The sequence below is a fragment of the Anser brachyrhynchus genome (genome assembly GCF_964034855.1).
Source record: "Anser brachyrhynchus genome assembly, chromosome: 6".
In the NCBI taxonomy this organism is placed as follows: domain Eukaryota; kingdom Metazoa; phylum Chordata; class Aves; order Anseriformes; family Anatidae; genus Anser; species Anser brachyrhynchus.
Window position 1 is genome coordinate 27118542 of NC_137700.1, and position 17876 is coordinate 27136417.

General features: G+C 44.2%; 1 long non-coding RNA gene across 1 annotated transcript in view; it reads right to left on the reverse strand.

The window, feature by feature from the left end:
* Positions 1 to 17876, reverse strand: part of LOC308197088 — a 78675-nt gene that overhangs the window by 25239 nt on the left and 35560 nt on the right. Inside the window, exon 2 of the long non-coding RNA XR_013952565.1 lies at positions 14467 to 14561. This is a non-coding gene — a long non-coding RNA (uncharacterized lncRNA). The remainder of the gene's footprint in view (positions 1 to 14466; positions 14562 to 17876) is intronic.

Sequence of the window (17876 nt, forward strand, 5' to 3'; positions counted from 1 at the left end):
GACAGACTGCTCCCTGCACTGTGTCCCACTTAGGAAGGCATAAATGTCGATTAAAGGTACGTTGGCATACGCATGAAAATGAAAAGCATGAAAAGCATGAAAGTGGATGCAGCAAATCTCATAAGTTTGTGGTAGTGAAATAGAACGTGAATTTTTTGTTTCAACACACTGGAATTCCCCAACCTCAGTACAATGAGGATGGTTAAAAAAAAATAAAAGTCCCTGAGCAATGAGTCATTTTCTCCTTAGGAGACCTCTGCAAGACTGAACCCCGGCTGCCATGAACTCTAGTGGTTAGCATACATTGTATTTTTTTTTCTTAACCAGAACATTGTGCAACAAATAAAATGACTGATGATACTGTGCAGCTGTTTTTTCAAAGCAGCGTGTATGGTCTATGTTGCAGTGTAGAGCTATCTGATCGAACTTAAAGTAACTGGACCAGGGGCGAGAAGCAATTTAGTTCTGCTGAGGCATGTTAGCACACCCAGATTTCCATTTCCTCCTGCTTCTGGCCTCAAACTTGGGCTGCATAGGAAAATAACTGAGCAGGTTATGTTAGCAGTTTCACCTTTTGCTCTCACCATTCCCTCTCAGAAAATGCACGGAGTGCCATGCTGCTGAGAAGGCTGCCACCACCTTAGTTGCCTGCTGAAACCTCTTTCTGGTATCTTTACCCCATGACCTGCAATCTCCACACTTGCAATGACTAAATGACTAGCCTTTTTCTCCCCAGTGACAAGGCTGGGTAAGCAGACAGCCATGTAAAATAACTCTTTTCTCAGCCTTAGGTAGGAAAACAAAAACAAAAACAAGAAAGAGAAAAAGAAAGCAACAGAAATGTCTTTGACTAATGAAATTCTCCTGCTCTATGGAAACACAGCATCAGAAAAGCAAATGGAAACTGAAACAAAAACTTGTCCAGGGAATGAGTTGACACATTTTTGAAAAGCGGATTTGAAAGGGGAAGCTCCTTCTTCAGGAAATGAAAACTGTGCTAAACACTTGCATTATGACTTAAAAGGGGAAAAAGAAAAAAGAAAAAAAAAAGAACATTTGTTATTTTAAACTAACAGCAATAGAGGAACAAGATCATAGAAACAAAAGGCCTGAGGGATGATCTAGATTCAGACCCCTGCAGACTGTAAATGACCATACGAGAGCCGGGGCTGCTCAGAAGCCCCACGTGCTCTTCCTCTGTGCACACCCCCCCACCCTCACCCACGCTGTGAACTGTAGAATAGCTCCTGCAAGCAAGCCTGGCACCTGCAAGAGGACAGCAATCAGATCACTGTGGCAGTGTGACACCAGGAGAAGGCATGAGAGGTCCAAGATAGTTCCATTCACAGTACTGCTACGCTGTGAAACTGCTAAAGTTGTACTGCAAGCTGCCAGTTCATGAAAAGGCATTGCTGAGAAGTGAAGAGCAGAGCACAAACAATCCAAAATGTGTCTCTGCAGACAGCATGAAAAGCATATTAAAGCATGAGAGAGCTGTAGGCTTATTTCCTGTATGGAGAAGAGGGAAGGAAAACAATACAAACAAATCTGTGAGAAAAACAAAACTATTGGGAAAAGTCCCAGAGCTGGACAGACATCTTTTTCGAGGGAAGATACAACCTCAAAACTCACATCCCTCTCTTACTGTTTGTCAACACTTTGATTTTGGACTTGAAAGGGAAGCTTACATTCCTGCTATCCCACTGCTACTGAGACGAAAAATGCCCTCCGTGCCTATCTAGCCTCCAGTACGAAGCTGTGGTTGAGGATTAAAAGGGATGTGGGAACAATGACAAAACTTAATGTACAAGCAGTATTTTCTGGAGAGCTTTTCAGTGGTTTTAGTTCATTTCCAAGCTGCAAGCATGACTTTTAAGGCAGACAGTGCTAGAGGACCCTTTCCCATAGCTTACACAGAAGTCTCACTCTTCCTGTAAACCAGCAACTGTGACAAAGTGCTATTTTTCATTGCAGACAACCAGCAAAAAATGTCTGTGATTGCAGGCATTCTGAAAAGAGGGTCCTAAACAAACACGGGAGGAGGAAGTGATGGAAAGCCATAGCAGGAGGGAGCCAAAGGCGCAGTCCCTGGAGGGCCAGCACGCAGCCTCCCCACTGCTGCTGCACCTCGGCGATCGGTGCGTTTGTCAGATATGAACGTCTCACGTTTTACCTTCCCATTTTCCTGGTCCTTCCCACACGCTATGCCAATATCCCTCTCCAGACATACCCCTGGGATAGCTGAAGCTGTTGGAAATGTTTTATGCCCCCCCAACTTGCTCGGACGCGCCGTCCTGCCAGCCCCCCCGCTCTTGTGGCCGGGGACCGCAGCTGTCACAGCGGTCGGTGGGGCAGGGTGGCTGCGATCCCGGCCGATCTCAAAGGGGCTGGAGGCATTAAAACCGCACTAAAAGGGCAGATTTCTGCCCGGGGTGTGGGTGGGGTGTGTTACTGGCGGTGCAGGGCCACCAGTGCCCAGCAGGCGGCAGCCGGTCCCCACACAGCCCACGCATGTCCCCCGCTGCCGGGCTCGGCCCCGCGGGCTCTTCCCTGCGGAGGGGACAGAAGGGACACGGTCCTGGAGCCTTGTCCAGGCAGGGCAGAGCCTGCCCCAGCTCCTCCTGCGGCTCCTGAAGTTGCCTCCACAGGGGGGATGCCCAGGGGCTCCTGCAAGGCTCCGCGGAGGAGCACAGCCTGCCGCAGCCTGCCAGGAGCAAGGGGCTGCTAGGCCCAGCTCTGCAGCAGCACAGCCGATGACCTGGCACCACCGGCTTTAAGCTTAATAACACATGGAAAAAAGCTGTAATGACGAAACGTCCGGGCTGGAAGCCTGGAACTGGCAGCACTACTGACATACGTGCGATGCTACCTGTGCCAGCATGAACGTGCGGTGCAGCGGGGTTCGGAAACGCTCCCACAACACAGCCGCGAGCTAGGCCTGTGCTTGACCGTGACTTACCCAAGTGCCAAGATACCACTCACACAGATAACTGACTGAAAAAAGCCAGGGAAAGGCGGGCTGGCCGGCCTGAAAGTTGGCCCCGTAAGGGCAGTCTCTGTGTCACTGTAACCGAGTGCCAACACCGCTGGTGCGGACGGGGGAGAAGGGTGGGTGGTGACAGCTCAGAGGCTTCCTGGAGAAACTGGCTTGTGAATGATGCCCGTAATTGCTACAACATGCTGTTGTAAACGGTCTTGTCTTCTTCCAGATTTGTAAGGTAGCCTATCATTTTGAATAAATATATATTAAATGCAGTTTTGACTTCTGTTCTAGCTATAGAAACTTTGGGAATAATAACCTCAGGGACCCTGCTGCCAAGATTTTTTTATATATTACAGGATCTGTGGCTGTTGCTTCAATCATAAAAACTGGAACAATCGTGACTGCTTAAAAATACACAATTCTGTACCATGGAGACATCAGAGCTTGCAAGATACTCCAGGTATTATGCTTTTTGTTGACTCTATTTATGTGCATTTAGCAAGCAAGCTCTATCTTGCGTGCAAGGTACAGAGCTCCCTTACTGAGACGTTTTTCCTGAGAAAGGGCCTTCTTTAGGAGCTTTATTCAGACCTCCCTCCAGCACCCAAAAGCCTTTCCCTGACTTCAGGCATGCTGGTGTAAGGAACTTCCAAAGAACAGGGAAAGAAATGAGCAGCATTAGTCAGGGCAATTTAAATAATAGGTTACGTGGGCAGGTACTCTTAGGCACCCTTTGAGGAGGCATGTGTGAAGTGATTTGTTGTACAGTTACACTAACAGGCACCTTCAAGGCTCCCTGAGCTGTGGTCCCCCCCCAGGGTACTTGGGAGTCAAGGACTATGGACTGCAAGACAGTGTCACATTTACTTGGTGACCAAAGGGATGCACAGTGTAGGGGAGAGCCAAGGAGAGACACAGAAAATTTATTTCTCCTCCCCTCATCGCCTTCCTTTACAATTGTGAGACTCTTAACCTGCTGTCAGTGCAACTTCCTAGGCTCTTTTTTTTTTTTTTTTTTTTGTAAATGAAAACAGATGAGTAAATTAATAAGTTGGAATTTTGAGGCTGGACACAAGATAAAGGCTCTGTTCTGTGTAAAGGCTGAAGTCGAACAGTCTTCCAGAGACCAGCTTCCTCCTCCAAAGGCATCCCCGCATACATCACAATAAAAATGTACAGATCCTCCAGGAAATGCAGTTTTCAATGTCCCTGCACTCACCCAAGTCCAAACCAATGACCAACAGAATGTGTAAAAGCATTTCTCAGAAGGAAACACTGTTTTCATACTTTCTGCTCTCAGCTGTGGACCTATTCCAAAGAAAGATACTCATGTATTCTTTTTTTTAAATAAATGGAGGAAATGGTTCTTCCAACTGTGACTGAAGATATTACTGGTTAAAGTAAATCAATACATTATGTTTGGACAGCAACCAGATCCAGAAAGTTTTAGCAAAAAAAAGAAAGCTTTAGAAGCTGTAAGTAGTCCAAAATAGGGCTTCATGTGAAATCTTACTCTTTGTGGATTCAAGTTTGCAATTAGGATCAAAGGAGCAAACTATCACTAAAAATCAAGAAGAGAGCTTTTTCTTTTCTAGGCAGCATTCCACCTGAGTATCTAATCAGTCATCAGCTGATACTCACTGCTTACCCTTCACAAATCTGGGCAGATTTACAGACAACCTTAGAACAGATAAATCTACTGGAGGAGTCCATGACACAGCCAAAAAAAGCAAAAGCAGGCTTCTTAAATCCGAAAATACTAACACGGCCTTCTTGGAACTGAAGACATGGCCTAAGATGGGATGATCTCTTTGGTGTCTTTGGTGTCTTGCTGCACTATGAGACACAGAAAGGCAAGTCAGATGTCCTTCCCCCTTCTTCCATTCTAGCCCCATACTAATTATAATAGCGGATTTTAGCACTCCTATGAGACGTGGCAGAACCTGGCTGGAATACCCCTCTTCGGTTTAGAGCAGCAAATTGCATTCAAGTCTCCCACCCCACAGAAGCATGAGCCTGGGCTATTTGAGGACATCTCTTGAAGCTGTTCCACTGTGCATAATTAATATTCATTGGTATGTAAGTTTGAAATTGATTCTTCCTTCCAAGAAATTCCTGAACTATTGGGTTATCACATTAGTTATCCAGCGGCCTGCGTGCCACAGCTGAAGCAGACAAGGAATTGTCCAGTTGGTGAGCTCTGCTAAGGCACGGGGGTCAGCAGCTCAGCACTGACAACTTGCTTTTAGATGATGAAATATTAGGTACCTAAATTCCGTGGGACAAAGTTTATTTAATTTGGATCAGATTACAGGTGGCAGCAAGAGCAAATAACTTGTCATAAAGGTAGTGTTACACTATAAAGTTGTTGACTTTGTCACACTACACTATTTTGTTTTGTTTTGTTTTGTTGTTTTTTTCTTGTCAGTTGTTGTTTGTTTTCAGGTGTTGTTTGTTTTCAGGTTTTGGTTTTGTTTTGTTCTTTTTTCCACATAAAGTATCTGCGACTTCCTTCTTTGAGAATACAGTACCACTTCTGATATCAAACAGGAAATTAAGGTTTCCAGCTGAGGTGAAACCCAAGAATTTTTCCTGTTGAACAATGGACTCTAGTGCGAGTTAGAAAGAAGGAGCTGGAAATTCCAGTCACCTTAAAATAGACACGCACAATCCTGCTTTAAAAGCTCCCGGTTACTATCTGAGACTCAAAGGGCTTTGAAAGGTCATTTACTCCAGTCCCTTTCCCCGAAGCAGGATTAACTAAAATGTTTTTGCCCTGTCTCCAGAGATAGAGACTCCAGAACTCTCCAGATAATTCGTACTGATGTTTCTGCATCTCTACTGTTAAATTTAAAAGTCTGTCTTATTATCAAAGTGAATCTGTGGTGCATTTGCAGTCCCCTACATCTTGTCACACCCACTATGACACAGAGAAGAGAGTGTTCCCTTTCCTTTTTACAACAGCCTTTGCATATTTCAACATCGTTATCATGCTTCCCATCTCATCCTTTCTGCTCCTCTAGGCTACATGGCACCAGCTTGTTTTTCACTGAAGGGCACATCTTCTTCACAATAACATGAATAAAAAAGACAGTATTTTTCCTGCTCTTCTGCATGATCACATGGGCATGGTTAAGCCTGCTAATTCAGTTACCCTTGAATTTCCCTTTGGTTCTCTCTCTGAAACATGTTAGTTAGTCCCCAGAACAGGAGCATATTTTTAGGTGGATACACTTCTATGTACTTTGCAATCCAGAATTAAGCAAGTAGGCACTCCTGGCTCTTCCTCACATGGTGGTATGTGTGTTTAGAGGTACATGGAGGCTAGCCCAAGATTCTTCCTGAAAATGTTATGTTCAAAAAATTGCATTCCAATTCTGCAAAACTTTCTGGACATAGAGAACACAACATATGTCTATCATTATGTGAAGATGAGTAAACCCAAGCTAACAAAAGTAATTCTTACGTGTTTACAGCATCTTTGCAAGCAATTTAGGAAAAGAAACAGTATAGCAGGGTTGTAATAAATTGTCTACTTTTTCTAACAATTTTAAGTTACTTCCATAAAATATTTTAACTCTAGACAGGAATTTGCAAAAGTGCTGGTATGTTATTAATGGCTGTCCATGGTCTATGTGTCATTTTGGACACTAGTTTCAGTCAGGTTTTGCGCATCCATTTATAATATGGAGATTACTGTATTTCCACTGGGCCTTCTTTTTAAATATAGCTACAATTCTGCAGAAGATGTATTATTACCACATCAACAAAGGAAACTCTAACTGCATAAATTCTGCTTAAGTTCCAACAATAGTTGGCAGAAAAATTATATAATGGCTGAAATGAATTTCCTTGGTCCCTAAGCAGGCACCTTTTGCAAGTGTAAAGGTATTTTACACACGGCCAAGTTTGCTGTCACAACCAGATCTTAGCCTGTTCTGGCACATTTTCACATATCCTCTAAATATTGCTCTGCAAGGAGCCCCATGGAGTTGGGCTCTGTACAAAATCATTCAGTATTGCAATGCCTGGGATTTGAATTTCCAGGGGAAATGTCATATTCATCAGGATGAAGTCTGTGTTCACCTAGTTTAGATATATAATCTAAAAGATCTCTGTGCATCTGATTCCTTTAGTCTGCCATCATGCTAGGGATCTGCTGGTGAATTCTCTCTTTCCTGCTTCATCCTTCCTGTAAAAATGCCCCAAAAATTCAGTTTATTTATTTAAGTGAATGTCCTTTTCTGTTATGTCAGGACCTATATATGTTTCGTAACTTTTACTCAATTAGTAAGTTACTGGAGTTATGTTAGGAGTTATGACTTCAAAATTTCAAGATTAAGATGTTAACATTCTTGCTAACCAGAGCCCTTTGACCCCTGCCATGGCAGCTTTGCCATTTTATCCGTTTTCTCGGTAATTTGTTAGAAGACCGGAACATTGCCTTAAGAATTAATGGATCTTTGACTTTCCTAACAGTTCTTTCCTGGAATTAGCCTATAAAATTTAATTTCAACATAAGCCCTATACTCTTTGAGACTGCTGCTCTTTGTGAATCATTTAATTGAGTTTCTGAATCATTAAGTAGTTCCTTCTCCCCTGCTAGAACATTGCAGGCAGTCAAAAAAGGATCTGAGCTGTTTTCCTAAGGTGTAACTCCTGGCATGCCATGCCTCAGCTGCCAGCCCCAAGGTAGCCAGCACACCATGCCTGCCTGTACGTCATTATGCTGTTGGCAGCAGCCAACGGCAGCAGTTACTGCAATCTTCCAGTGCTCCCAGCAATTCTTCCTTCCACCCCCCTTCCTGTGCATGAAGCAGAATCTTTGGAAAGTTGTCAGAACAAGATGAAGAACGGAGAACAATGCATTTCAGGTAAGATGTCAGGTGTTCATACATGGCAGCAATATGAAATTTACCATTGCGTGGATAATAAATGAGACAGAAAAGCAAACAAAATAGACATAGCTTTAGATTCAAATTTAAAGTTTCCTCTTGAAGGTCAGTAACAAATGGTCAACCTCTTAGGAAAGCACCCCTTCCCTGAGCACACAAATTGAGGAACTATCTGTCAAAGCAGGTTTCAGGATGTGTGTAGTTAGGAACTCCAGTGTGAACACTGTTCAGTGCCAGAGGAAGCTCTTTTTAAAATACCTTATAACTGAAATAAAATCTTAATCTAAATAAGATAACTGGACACCAATAATAATAAACACCTTAAACTAAGCAAGGTAAAGAAGTACTTCTGTTCCTAACTCAAAGGCATCTTTTTGTATACAAAGCAAGCAAAAGAAATGTAGTGCATGCTTGAGCTCAAGCTGTCCTGAGCAAAGACCCACTAATTTCTTATAGTTGTCTTCTCCCTTTATAAATTTTCCAGCCATCTTCTTCCATGCTAGCATGATAAAGCCATACCTTGATGTAAACTGTCTACATTTTTTTCTGAAGCTTTTTAATGTTCTACACTATGTATTATCCTAACCTAATTTTAATGGTACCTTATTTAATTCAGCAAGGCTCCTTACATTTAAGAAATGGGCAATCTCTTTAGCTGATATACCTGCAATGGAATAACGAAGTCCAGCCAGATCTAAGTAAGCAACTAAGGTGAGATGATAATATAGTACAAGTTTTATGCACATCCTGGTTTTGTCAACACAGTTGATGTATTGACCACACAACTAAGACCCTATAGATGTAATTATTTTGTGATCTATCTCTGCCATGAAGCAGACGAGCATCAATAACACTGCTGAGTCAAGTTGTTCCCACTATAACTTTGGATTCTAAACAGCTTTTGGAGCATGAACACAGACAAGGATCTGATCTGCCATTTGGATCTACAACCCTAGAGATGCTACGTGAAAAATGTAAGGAAGAACAAAGTGCTAGAGGTTTGCCAGCAGTCACTTAGCTAAAACACATCCAGATTATGGCCCACCAGTTACAATGTTTGTCATAAGCCAGAAACACATCCTGATTCAGCAAAGCAATTGATCACTGAACACGACCAACATCTAAGAAGTCATTCTGAGGACTCATGGGTGTGTTGAAATTTTAGAAATCGTAGCACACCCACTAACCTGCCAAAGCTCTACATTTGTAGTGGCATTTAAACATCCATGTTAAAAACTGCAGAACATTACTGTTAATGCACTGTAACTGCAGACGTAGATATGTCAATATTTTGACCTTCACATGTGATCACTTCATGTGGCCACAGTGGTACAGATGTCCAGAATGCAAACAATGAATATCAAAATTCACTTTCTGCTTCGAGATATGTTTTTCTTTTTCCATCTGCTCATCTGTTGCTTTCAGTTATGCCGGGTGACAAAAGGGTGGGGGCACCTCCAGAATGAAAGCAACAAAGGAGACAGTGCCTGACGGATGCAAACACCTCCACTGGCACAACAACACCAAGCGAATGCCTCCTCGCCTCACCCTGGGATTAGCAGCACTGGTGACAGCAGGACACGCAGACAGCAGGTCTCTGCCTGGGGGTTCAAGATAACATTGTCATAGAGCGGATATAGGACAGATTGGCTTGAGACTGTAGGGAGACACTCCTAATAATTAGAAAGAAATGTAAATACGTGGTAGGGACCCAGCTGGAAATCTCAGCTGATTACGTACGGGATGCAAGCAGGAACCTAAGATGAAGCAGGAAAGGACCTGGCCTGAACCCAGGCTGAGAAGGAGGCAGATACAGGATAGGGGAGTCCCTGGAGAGTCCCAGACCGGGTCTGTACTTTCACGGGAACACACACTTGTCACTTTCAGATTGGTCGTGCTGCCTAAACAGAACCTAAAGAGGAGTGTGTGCAGGCACCACACTAGTACCCACCTCAGTCCAGCACCCCACATTCACTGGTGAACATTTCCCAACTTCGCCTTAACATCAGACAACAGCAATTTGATCTCCTTTGGGAAAATTTCCTGCGTATCTACACTGCTACTTTCTCCAAGGCAAGTGTAAGGATTGCCTTGAGCATCCTGACTTTTGGCTGCTTTCAGTTAAGTGACAGATTTCAGTATCCCACGGCTTTGTCTGTCAGTGCACTGGATAAGTACCCAGAACACCACTGTAACTGCGCTAAATGCGAGCACCTTAAGGCTTACTCTGCAATAAGGTGGACTTCTCACCATCCTAGATGTGGTAGCACTACTTGCACAAGTCTAATTACACTTCAGTGTGTCCTAGGGAGGTCCATGTGGCGTGCCTACAGGGTGCGGGGGGCAGTTACCCTGCCAGGTGGAGTTAGGGACAAGCAGATCATCTAGAGAGTGAAGCAGGTCCAGGATCAAAGCCTGGCAGCTCTGAGATGTGGCAGCAGACTGCAGATATTGCAGGAAGCAGTGTGCTGATCCATGAGAATATGGAGGCTATACAAGAAGAAAAGCATGGGTAAGTAGTTGAAGTATTAAAAATAATAATAATAATAAAAAGATTGATCTGCAAATGGAAGGAGGAAGTAAGGGATTCTACTGAAGCACAAAACAAAACAGGTCTTAGGGCTGCCATCATGCTTGATTGTCATTTTTCTGCATTGGCCTGACCAAATCCAGGATAAAGTGTTTCCCACACAATTGTTATAAGTAATGCAGCTGAACACAGCTAATTATGCATTATCTAGCCATAGTCAAACAAAGTGCTTCCTTGTTTACAGTAGGCACTAAATCAAACGTAAACTTATTAAAAGGAACAGTCTCTGCAAAATGAACCTGCCCACCTAGAGCTCCTCAGTCTCTCCTATCAGATGTGTGTGTGTCTTCTTCTTTCTTGGAAACTATCAAAGGGAAACAGCCCATGTTTCAGGCACCTTTGCGGAACATTTCTGGATGTTTGCTTTTCTGCTGGGGCAGCCTAGTGTGCCTCTCGCTTCTCTTGCCCAAGGGACAGGCAGTGACCCTCTTTGACTAGCAAATTCACAATGACATACGCCACCAATGCACCTCCCAGCAAATACTCCACAAAGAGAACTGATTCACAGAACTGCTGTCCAGAGGGAATTGGCTGGAGAAGAAACAATAAGCCATTTCCAGTGTCATAACTCTCTTGTTTCCTGCCTTCTCAGTAAAGTAGCCTTAAGAGGTCTGCACTCAGTAGAAACAACCAGGCTAACACCAAGGAGATGAAAGAATAGACAGGATGCGTCTATGGAATTGCTGATGGCTTCAGCTGAGACAGGGACTCTGAAAACAGACATGGGGAGAAAATGTGTTGAGTACAGACAAAGGAGAAGAGCTGTTGAAACAGACAAAGGAGAAGAGCTGAGTGACTGATTATGTCTTGCTTCTGGGGCAGTAGCTAACAGAAATGCTGTAGACACAGCTGGACCACTGTAAAAAGCTATACTCCTTGACTTGGGCAATTTTGAAGTACATAGACTGCTCTGCCATCCTGATAAAGAGCTCTGGGATGCCAGGTGTTTTGCCAACAAGATGGAAAGTGTTTACCCATTAAGGAGTAGCGCTAGCCATTTTTTCCCTGCTTCTATCATAATTGTGTGACAGAAGATAGGGATCTCAGCCCAAGCTCCTCCACTGTTCTTCCAACCCAATACAGCAGCACCTCTTCTTCTTCTTTAAAAAGAACCAAGAAGGATCTTCCCCTTCTGCCCTTTAAAAATCAAATATCTGGTCAATCTAACCAGAGCTAGCTAAGTCCCTCCATCGTCCCACTCCCCCACTTCCCATTTGCCCTTTGGTGCAAGGTTTTATAACTATCTCCATATTCCACCACACTGTGATATGGGCACTTCTACCTCCAGATATTCCACTCAATGTGGCTGAAAAGGAAAGAGAAGTAAGATATCACAAGTGGAATCAACCTACTAAAGGTCATGTGTGCTGCCTCTTCCTCTGAGCTTGGTATGACATACTGGCCAGAGTTTCCAGGAGTATCTACGTGAAAGCGGTTTGGTTTCATCTGGCTGCTGCTTGTGATTTGCTTTCTCGGTTTGTTTGCTTCCTTTGCTCTAAGTTCTCATCTTAGACAAAAGTTTTGTTGCAGTGGTATGCCGATCTCTCTCTGACCTCTATAAAACCATGCACAAGCTGCGTTCCCTTTCCATCTTTGTATGAGTTGTCTTAAAGCCAGGTGCAAATACAAACATTAATGCACTACCCAAGTGCCTCCTCAACTTCACAGTAAGACTGTTTTCTTTCCCTCTCTCTCTCTTTCTTTCTTTCTTTCTTTTGTTCGTTCGCTCTTTCGTTCTTTCTCTCTCTCTCTCTTTCTCTCTTTCCTTCTTTCCTTCCTTCTTTCCTTCTTCTTTCCTTCTTTCCTTCTTTACCTCTCTCTTTGACTGACCTTGCATAAGACCATTCAAAAATCAGGGAACAGTTACTTCATTCCCTCCCAGCACACACTAAGCAAGACTTCCTCTTTCATCTTCTTGCAGGACGTGCCAGGCCCCTGCCCCAGGATGTCACCTACCTGAGGATGCTGCAGGAGACCCTGGCCTGTGAGCCCTGCACGAGGCCATTCCCCACAAATGTGCCGGGCACTGCGGCACCCACGCAGCTCTGAGAGCTGCCAATATAACCCCACACCAGAGCCACTGTTTCTGCCAAGCCCCTCTGACTTTCCTTGTGCTTCAGGCTAGAGTTGGCCTGCTTCCTGAAAGCGGGGTCAGAATCTAAACATAATTTTTTTTTTGTCCAGACCCTGCTGAAAGCATTCTAGTTCTTAGCACCAGGTGGAACAGATCAAACTCAGTGATGCCTGCGATATCTGCAATGAGCAGTCATGGAGGTTTAGGCCTTCACATCTTAGAGATGTTTTCGTATCTCAGAGCCTCTCTTAAGGATAACTTTTGGTGGTGTATTAATGTCATGATTTTTCTTTGTTGATTAATGTAGCAATTCATCTTCTGTGCTATTTTTTTCTCTCATATAGAATAGGAGCAGTCCCCAAGGGAAAAAAGAAAACAACAAAATAAGCCAAATGCAATCCTAGTTACAAAGTTAGTACCATCTCAAACTCTGCATCTGCTTACTTTTAATAGGGAAACTATTAGAACATTTGGTCAAAGGTCAGGAAACAGCAGGGGCTACTTCGGAACTTCCCCGTAGTGAATTAATAGATTCAAATGGAAATGTGATTGGAAAATATGTTTTCTATCTCAAATAAAAATCACCTTACCAGGAAGTCTCATAAGAAACAAAAGTATACTACACTCTGGAACAAATAGCCCAGCAAGTCTGATCTTGTATGCACTGAATTCAATGGGACTTATTCCAGTACATTCCCTGGAAATATAAACAGATCGTGACTACCCTAACAAATTATAAGCAAAAATAAAACCTTTTTAGTGAAGAATCATTGTTTTAATAGAATACTTTACGTTTGACTGATTTGCACAAACCATTCTAAGGCCTGTAGAAGAGAAATCTCCCCTAATCTGACAAAAAGCAAAAAAATCCCAGCTTTCCATGGGTCAGGATTCCCCTGGCACTGGCACCTTCAAGCACAACCATAGGGTAGGGAAGTCCATTTGCTCAGCAAATAAAACAGCAAAATGCCTAGGTTTTGTTCTGAACCATAAATCACAGTCGTGACTTACATAAACTCTTAATTCTATTGAATTACACCCCAGTTTCCTCCAACTCCCAGAAGAATATGAATGGTGCTTTGAAAGCCTTCGCTATTGCATACCTGAGAGTCACAGCCCAGAACTTTACCTTCATACCTTCCTGGAGCTGTTGTGCAGGCAGAATCTTTTAGGAGCTTGCATATGTTAGTACAGGTGCCAGTAGCTGGCAGACTCCTTGATTTTTAATCATGTATACTTTTTTAAAATTTTGTCTCAGCAAGTTGATTTGCACATACCATTCAAATTATAAAAAGAGTCACAAGTATTTTTCTTTACAAATGCCCTTAGTACTGTCTAACCTACCTGGCAATGTCAATAATGTTACATAAGGGTGATACAGCTACCTATTTGCCAACAGAAAATTCACTGGGCATTACTGTTCTGACACGAAATGGTGTCCAAAAGAGATTGTGCCTGTGGTCTTAGCAGGTGCTCTCTGTGCTATTCTTGGGTGATGAAGATCTCTCTGGATCTGTTGTGTACATAAATGCACATTTATAAGACAGGCAGCTATAGATCCCATGGCAAACAGATACTAAGAAAAAAGCTTATGAAAAAAAAATGTGGAATAGAAAATAATTTCTGAGTATGCCATTGCCTTTTCAGTTACTGCCATCAGAAAACTTTTAATCGATGTTTAATTTTTACTGATCTCAGACACACACAATAAGAATCACAGGACTGAAACCAGTTATGAATAGAAGTCAGACCTCTGTGGATTCACAGGTGTCTCCAGGGCTAGGCTAGAATTATATAAAAGGATGAAATCTGACTGCTTCCATTCTATCCAAACTAAATCCAGCAAAATACCAGCAATTGGCTCTTTAATGTCAAAGGAAAACATCAAGATGAGAGAACAGACATTCAGAATGACCATGCTTACATTGCTCACCAAAGGATGGATCCAGTGGCTGCATTCCTGAGGCAAGGTCTGTGTGATGGACAGATTCTGTGCAGTGACCTTTAGCTTCTTGATTCCTGGAAAGAGATACACAGGAAAGCCAGCTGACTCCTCCAACACCAATATCCCCTCCTCTTTACAACATCAAAGATTTAAAGTCCCTATTCTCCCACAGATGAGAACTCGTCAGGGCTCAGCAGTGTCCCCAGAAACACCGTGGCAGAATACACCGTACCCCAGCCTGTACAGATGCAGCAGCCACTCCTGCAGCTGTGAGCCACACGAGAGGTTTATAGCAAGGGCAGCGTGTCCCTTGCCACAGTTAACCTTCTCATAAACGCTGCTGTCTGCTTCAGAGGAGAAAGCTACCCAAAGCAGGTTTTGCAAGGATTAAAGAATTCCCCTGCTTCACTTCCTCTGCTCCACTCCATCCTCCGCTTCCTCTCCTCCACCACGGGGCAGTAAAACTGCAGTCCTGTCACTCCTAACACCAATGTTTTCATGATCACTCTGCCTCTGTATGTTAGCTTGTCTCTTTGATGCTGTTGCCTGCTTTTCTCAATCATTTTACACCTTCTGACCAGTATATCAGCCAAATACAGCAATTTCTCCAGGTGGCACAAAACCAGACAAGGAGAAGGAAGATTTTATAACAAAGAGGAGGTTATGGTGTAAGTGCCGCTTAGATTATATATACATCAGGGAATCCAGGCATACACACCGACTGTACAGGAGACAAGCATGCCATTAACACTGCTGCTTGCACAACACTTTGACAGCCGTGCCTTCAGAAGCATTCAGCCCTTTGGTTGTTTATCCGGGGAGAGTGGGTGTGACATCACTTCAGGAAGTCAAAATAAGCCATTAGCCTTGCTGTGTTTTCACACCTGGAGAAACACTTTCTCTAAGGTCATAATGCCACCATAAGATTTGCTTAAAATTGGTCTAAGGGTGTGTGGGAAGCTGCAGGGAAAATGGGGTCACTAAATACAAGATGACTGTATTAGTCATTAACATTATTCTGTTTAGACAGAGTACCAAAGTATAACAACAGTGGTAAAAAGAGTAAAGTTAGTCCTGGGAGTGTTTACTGATGAACCAGCTCCTATAAACACAGAGCTTTTTCAGAACCTGTATATAATTTGTAATTTGTCCAAGTTTCTTACAAACAGATGGTTGTTCAAGTGCCTTAAATATTACATCATTAGGGAAAAGTCACACATTGTATAAGAAACCTTGGACTGTACTTCGCAGAAAACTTCTTTCCATTTATCAAGCTCCCGTCTTCCTCTTTTTGTGTGTGTGTGTGTGTTTGTTGTTGTTGTTTTGTTTTTGTTTGTTTATTTGTCTCCTGCCCTGGTATTCAGTAATTAATCATAGAATCACCGAATGGGTTGGGTTGGAAGGGACATGGCAGGGACACCTCCCACCACATCAGGTTGCTCAAAGCCCCATCCAAACTGACCTTAAAACACTTCCATGGATGGGGCATCCACAGCTTCTTTTGGCAAGCTGTTTCAATGCCTCACCACACTCTGAGTAAAGAATTTCTTCCTTATATGTAATCTAAATCTCCTCTCTTTTAGTTTAAAGCCATTACTCCTTGTCTTATCACTCCACTCCCTGTCAGAGTCCCTCCCCAGCTTTCCTGTAGGCCCCTTTTAGGTATTGGAAGGTTGTTATCAGGTCTCCCCAGAGCCTTCTATTCTCCGGGCTGAACAACCCCAACTCCTTCAGCCTGTCTTCGTAGGAGAGGTGCTCCAGCCCCTTGATCATCTTTGTAATCATATATATTCAGCTCTTTGCGCCTCTAAGGAAGTTGACATGACGGAGAAAATGTACTGTAGTGATTCAACAGAATCAGAGAAATAGTGTGGTTATCCACCAGCACCTCATGGTTTTTCCAACATCTGTAGGAAATTCGTATTGTGGTTTTGTAACACAAATCTTTGGTGGCAATAGTGCCTTAAAGTAGTCCTGCTCAAGACTGTCAGTCACTTCTGCTCCTGGCACACTGCCCCAGGCCACTATGACAGACCATAACAAGGAACAAACTTTGGACAGAGAAACAAAAGATAACCCTTCTTGTCTCCCCAGAGTTGTTTCTCCAAGGTAGAACAACTTCATGATGTGGTTCACAGGACAGCTGGGCAAGCCCCTGTTCCAGTGCTCCTGCAAGAGCACGGACACGCTGCAGGTGCCTGGGCAGGACCGGGTGTGCAGTCTGGAGCCAGAGCAGGAAAACCTTTGCTGGTACTGACATTCAGGATGTCATTCTGTAAAACCTCAGCCTCTGGCTTCAGTTTGATTGTATTGGGCTTAAGTGGCAAGGTTTTAGTAGTGCAGCAGCTGCCCCCTGTCAGATCAGAGCCAGCTCCAGCCGACTCCAAAGGAACCCACCGCTGGCCAGAGCCAAGCCATGAGCGATGCTGGTTGGGCCTCTGGGAGGAAAGAATCAAGAAAGGGAAAAAAGCTGCTGTGCTACAGAAGCTGGGAGTGAGAAACGTGAGAGAAATGTGAGAGAACAGACACCAAGGTCCGTGCTGAAGACACCAAGGTCCGTGCAAAAGGAGGGAAAGGAGGTGCTCCAGGTGCCGGAGCAGATCTCCACGCTGCAGCCCGTGGAGGAGCCCCCGGTGGAGCAGGTGGATGTGGCCTGGAGGAGGCTGCGGCCCATGGAGAGCCCCCGCAGGAGCAGGCCCCGGGCCGGAGCTGCAGCCCGTGGAGAGGAGCCCATGCAGGAGCAGGGGGTCTGGGGGGAGCTGCCGCCCGTGGGGGACCCGTGCTGGAGCAGTTTGCTCCTGGGGGATGGACCCCGTGGTACGGAGCCGTGTGGGAGCAGTTCTTGAAGAGCTGCTGCCTGTGGGAAGCCCACACAGGCTCAGTTCAGGAAAGACGGCATCCCGTGGGAGGGACCCCACGTGGAGCAGGGGCAGAGAGTGACCGTGAAGGAGCAGCGGAGATGAAGAGTCAGGGACTGACCGCAGCCCCCATTCCACTGCACCGCTCACCAGGAGGAGATAAGAGACAGCTGGATGGGGACAAGGTGGTTTTAGTTTGCTTTTAGTTCTCACTGCTCTAGTCTGTTAGTAATAGTCAATAAATTACATTAATCTCCCTACATGAAGACTATTTTGTCTGTGACAGTAATTGGTGAGTGATCTCCCTCTCCTTATCTCAACCCATGAGACTTTTTTATCATATATTCTCCCCCTGTTCTCTTAAGGAGGGGGAGTGAGAGAGCGACATGGTAGAGCTGAGCTGTCTGTCAGTGTCAAACCACCACACCGATCACATGCAAGAGCTTACTGCAGGCCTTCTGCGGCCAAGTCGTGCACGTCACCGGCAGACCAACAAAACATCCCAACAGCTCCAAAACATCTTGGTGGTTT